The 6,070-nt window shown below is 33.2% G+C and overlaps 1 non-coding gene across 1 annotated transcript; it reads left to right on the plus strand.

The window, feature by feature from the left end:
* The first annotated feature begins 3,941 nt into the window (after positions 1–3,941).
* On the plus strand, positions 3,942–4,047 carry LOC114238478 (U6 spliceosomal RNA). The gene has a single exon (XR_003623830.1). It is a non-coding gene; the product is annotated as a U6 spliceosomal RNA (small nuclear RNA).
* The last annotated feature ends 2,023 nt before the right edge of the window (positions 4,048–6,070 follow it).

Raw genomic sequence — 6,070 nt, forward strand, 5'->3', positions numbered from 1 at the left:
AATTGCCATCTTAGCTGTACTGAGCCTTCTAAGCCCTAAAAGAAATAAAATTCTCCACTTTTTCAGGTCTTCTTTAATGCCTTTCAGCACTGATTTGAGTGTACAAGTGTTGCATATCTTTAGTTGGATTTATTCCTAACATTCCAAACTTTTGGTGGTATTGTATTTTAATTTTAATTTCTTTATTTTTTATGTATAGAAATATAGTTGATATTTCTATAATAAACTGGCACCCTACAAAAATGCTGAACCTAACTTCTTTGTTTTGAGTTATTTCTTTTTTTATTTATTTTTTAGATTCAGCAGATTTTTCTACTTAGAAAATCATGCAAATTATAAATGCCTTTGCTTCTCCGGTCTCCAGTCTCCACCTCCTCAACTCAGAAAGTTCACCAGTCTGTGCCCTTCTATTCCCTCACTGTATTGTTCCTGAAATATTTCTCTGCTTAGTAACATGGGACAGCAGAAAATTATCTTGTCTGTTTCACTTCTCTCAAAAAACACTGTCCTTTTTGCATAATATTTAAAGTCATCTTCAGAATTGTTGTTTCATATATTTTGCCCAGTTTCTTAGTTGTTTGAGGGAAGATAAATCTGTCCCCTGTTATTCCAGTCTAGCCAGAAGCAGAAATATGTAAAGTGTGTCTCAATCTATACAAGTATCCACTTCTTGTCCTCACATTTTTTTATTAATATATGATTCATATACCATAAAATCCACTGTATCAAAGTGTACAGTTGAATGATTTTTAGAATATTCACTTAATTATTATGATAACCATTATTATGATAACCACCATTATCTAATTCCAGAACATTTTATCAACTCAAAAAAGAAGCCCTTCCAACCCCTAATCTACTTTCTATCTTTATGGAGTTTTCTATACTGGGCATTTCATGTAGATAAAATTATGCACTATGTGGCCTTTGTGTCTGACTTCTTTCAATAGGCAGAATATTTTCAAGGCTTATCAATGTTATAGGATGAATTGGTAACATTTTTATGGCTAAATAATGTTGTGTTATATGGATATACCACATTTTATTTATTATTTAATCAATTGATGGATATTTGGGTGGTTTGCACTTTTTGGTTATTACAAGTAATGCTGCTGTTAACATTCATGTACATATGTTTGGGTTGATATAAGTTTTCAGTTAGTTTGAATATATGCCTGGGAGGGTAACTGCTGAATCATATGTTTAATTTTGGATAAACTGCCAAACTATTTTACAAAGTGACCTTGTTTTCCCTCTGCATTGCAGCCTAAAATCTTCCTTCACTCAGTAAGCTGGAGCCAAGTTTTGTAGCAAACAATAACACAAGGTTCACATGGCTATATACAGATGGCACTCCACAGTGTGCATGGAAATAGGAGAAAAAAGAAAACAGTGACACTAAATAATTTTCAGATTTTTGTAAAAAAAGGAAAATCTTTGCCATCACAAAGTAGAGCATACTCTGGCATTGCACGGCTTTGCCTTGGTACTCAGGTGGAAAAAAACAATGTGAACACTTAGCTGGTGAGTTTAGTTTGTAATAATATTCTTCTTTAGAGACAAAGAAACTAATAAAATGTCTTCTTTGTAAACTACATGAAAGCTTTTCTGTGGTAAAATGATTCAGTTGGGCCTATAGTTAGGATAATAGATTTTAAGTGTCCTCACCAATAAATAAATAGTAACTATCTGAGGTGATAGATATGTCAGTTAGCTGTATTATGGTAATCATTTCATATGTATACATCAAAACAGCATGTTGTACATCATAAATATACGAATCTTCCTCAACTTATCAACTTATGATGGGGTTACATCCCAATAAACCCATCATAAATTGAAAATATCAAAATGCATTTAATACACCTAACCTACCAAACATCATAACTTAGCCTACTTGACCTTAAACATGCTCAGAATACTTACATTAGCCTACAGTTGGGAAAAATCATCTAATACAAAACCTATTTTATACTAAATTGTTAAATATCTCATGTAATTTATTGAATTCTGCACTCAAAGTGAAAACAGGATGACTGTATGGATACAGAGTGGTTGTAAGTGTATTGGTTGTTCACCCTTGTGATCACCTGGCTGATTGGGAGCTGCAGCTCTGTGCCACTGCTCAGCTGTGGCTCTGTGCCTGCTGCATTTCGTTAGTCATGGGATATTCAAAATTTGGAGTACACTTTGCACTGAATGCATGTTACTTTCGCACCATTGTAAATTTGAAAAATTATGAGTGGGACCATTCTAAGTCAGAGACTGTTTGTATAAAATTTTTATTTATCAGTCATACCTCAATGAAACTGGAAAAAAAGGGGGATGGGCCTAGAACCTCTTGTTGCAAGAAATCAAGGGCACTTTAAAAAATGCCTAGGTTGAGCCTTTGAAAAGGAAAAGAAAATCTCATTGGCTTAATTGTGATTAATAAAACAGTGATTATACTATTTTGTTGAAACAAGTTGAGTAAATTAAAAGAATCCTACACCATTGACATTGACATTGAAACTCCTTCAAATAGAAAGAGTGCTAAAAAGTGGTGGTAAAACATATATAATTTTCCCAAAATTTCATCAATAATGCTATACGTTGATCAGTGCAGGTTTGTGAGTCTTATGTTGAAGTTAATCTAATTATAAACCATGGGTTAGCTTTTCATTATACTCCAACGTAATATCTGGAAGAACATATGTGTTTGTAGAATGTTAAATTGTTAGAATATTCAGAAGGAAAATATTTGTTCTTGAAGAGGGAAAGGGATCCATGTTATATTGTTGAAATAGAATGTGAAATTCAGTGGATTCAAGGTAATTTCAGGGAATTTCCCGGGTTTGCAAAGAAATGGAAAATGCTGAAAATTTTTCAGAATTAAAAAGAATGAGCTAACACAAGAATATAGTAAGAGTTTATTGAGGCAGAATTATGATCTCACTAAAGGTAGAAACTGCTTGTCCATTCCCTTAATAAGAAGTCCCCCTTTATGGTAATAGCATTGTAATGGGAAAACCCATGTGCAATGGAAAAATGCATTCATTCTAGAGGCACTCATTTGGTTTGGATAGCCTCACATTCAGGAATGGTTCAAGGAGAAAACTGGGAGAGGTTGTGACATAAAAAAAAAAAAAAAAAAAAGGGAAAAAATGCCTTGAGGAAAATATATTGAATTTTTATATAAAAGAATTTAACATCACCAATACACTAAAAGGAATTTGGGGGTATGTTGTATATATCAGTCAGAATCTTTGCAAGTATAAATCATTTGATTGTGTGTCCACATTATAATCACTTGTTTGTACTTCATTATCTCCATCTTTTGACTTAGAAAGAGTAGAATCCTATGCCATCAACACAGAGTATTTTACATTGGAAATCTTCTCCAAATCGAACTATTATGGCATGAATTCCTTGAATGCAGACACCAATTTTGTACAATTACTTATGGTATACATAATGTTGCACAAGGCAATGTACTAAGTGTATTATTTTACACATAGGAAGTGTAAAATAATAATTTCTGAAGGATAAAAAAATAGATAAATTTTCGGGACATTTAAATTTTACATGCAGAAAGCTGAATTTCATACTAATGCAAGTAACATTAATATACATATTATCACATTTTAAAATCAGAAAAATTAATTAAAATAATGCAGTAGCTTGAATCAAAAATCAAAAATATATCTTCTTACAAGTTACCATATCAATTTGAGCATAGAGCTTGCCAATGTCATATTCAAACCACTTTAAAAATCAATTTTTCTCTCTTTTTTTTTTTTTTCAAAATACAATATATAGAATTTTACATTGAAGGGGAAAAAAAATAGCTGACACATAGGGGAAAGAAATGATTGGCTTTCTCCACCTAATGTCTGTCTGGATGGGCAGAGAAAAGCATGACATTTCTGGACAGGTGACAACATCTAAAATGATGTGTCAGAGTGCTTACTTTGGAAGCACATATACTAAAATTGGACTGATACAGAGAAGATTAACATGGTCCCTGCACAGGATTACTTGCAAATTTGTGAAGCGTTCCATATTTTTAAAGCAGTTCAAAGAGGGAAGATTATAGCAATACAACTCTACCTCAGGAAACAAGTAAACTCTCAAATAAGCAATCTAACCATACACCTAAAGGAACTAGAGAAAGAAGAACAAACAAAACTCAAAGTTAGTAAAAGGAAAGAAATCATAAACATCAGAGCAGAAATAAATGAAACAGAAACAAAGAAAACAATAGCAAAGATCAATAAAACTAAAAGTTGGTTCTTTGAGAAGATAAACAAAATTGAGAAACCTTTACCCAGATTCATCAAGAAAAAGAGAGGACTCAAATCAATAAAATTAGAGAAAAAAACAAAAAAAAAAACAAAAAACGGAGAAGTTACAAGAGAAACGGCAGAAATACAAAGCATCCTAAGAGACTACTACAAGCAACTCTATGCCAATAAAGTGGACAACCTGGAAGAAACAGAGAAATTTTTAGAAAGGTATAACCTTCCAAGACTGAATCAGGAAGAAAGAGAAAATATGAACAGACCAATCACAAGTAATGAAATTGAAACTGTGATTAAAAATCTTCCAACAAACAAAAGTCCAGGACCAGAGGGATTCACAGGTGAATTCTATCAAACATTTAGAGAAGAGCTAACACCCATCCTTCTCAAACTCTTCAGAAAAATTGCAGAGGAAGGAACACTCCCAAACTCATTCTATGAGGCCATGATCACCCTGATACCAAAACCAGACAAAGATACTACAAAAAAAGAAAATTACAGACCAATATCACTAATGAACATAGATGCAAAAATCCTCAACAAAATACTAGCAAACAGAATCCAACAACACATTAAAAGGATCATACACCATGATCAAGTGGGACTTATCCCAGGGATGCAAGGATTCTTCAATATACGCAAATCAATCAATGTGATACACCATATTAACAAACTGAAGAAGAAAAACCATATGATCATCTCAATAGATGCAGAAAAAGCTTTTGACAAAATTCAACACCCATTAATGATAAAAACTCTCCAGAAAGTGGGCACAGAGGGAAACACCCTCAACATAATAAAGTCCATATACGACAAACCCACAGCAAACATCATCCTCAATGGTGAAAAACTGAAAGCATTTCATCTAAGATCAGGAACAAGACAAGGATGTCCACTCTCACGACTATTATTCAACATAGTTTTGGAAGTCCTAGCCACAGCAATCAGAGAAGAAAAAGAAATAAAAGGAATACAAATTGGAAAAGAAGAAGTAAAATTGTCACTGTTTGCAGATGACATGATACTATACATAGAGAATCTTAAAGATGCCAAGAGAAAACTACTAGAGCTAATCAATGAATTTGGTAAAGTTGCAGGACACAAAATTAATGCACAGAAATATCTTGCATTCCTATACACTAACGATGAAAAATCTGAAAGAGAAATTAAGGAAACACTCCCATTTACCATTGCAACAAAAATAATAAAATACCTAGGAATAAACCTACCTAAGGAGACAAAAGACCTGTATGCGGAAAACTATAAGACACTGATGAAAGAAATTAAAAATGGTACAAACAGGTGGAGAGATATACCATGTTCTTGGATTGGAAGAATCAGTATTGTGAAAATGACTACACTACCCAAAGCAATCTACAGATTCAATGCAATCCCTGTCAAATTACCAATGGCATTTTTTTTTACAGAACTAGAACAAAAAAAATCTTAAAATTTGTATGGAGACACTAAAGACCCTGAATAACAAAAACCATGTTGAGGGAACAAATCAGAGCTGGAGGAATCTGACTCCCTGACTTCAGAGTATACTACAAAGCTACAGTAATCAAACCAATATGGTACTGGCACAAAAACAGAAATATAGATCAATGGAACAGGATAGTAAACTCAGAGATAAACCCATGCACCTGTGGTCAACTAATCTATGACAAAGGAGGCAAGGATATACAATGGAGAAAAGACAGTGTCTTCAATAAGTGGTGCTGTCTGGATCGGCAGAGAAAAGCATGACATTCCTGGACAGGTGATGACATCTAAAATGATGTGTCAGA

The sequence above is a fragment of the Balaenoptera acutorostrata genome, chromosome 18 (assembly GCF_949987535.1).
Source record: "Balaenoptera acutorostrata chromosome 18, mBalAcu1.1, whole genome shotgun sequence".
Classification (NCBI taxonomy): Eukaryota; Metazoa; Chordata; class Mammalia; order Artiodactyla; family Balaenopteridae; genus Balaenoptera; species Balaenoptera acutorostrata.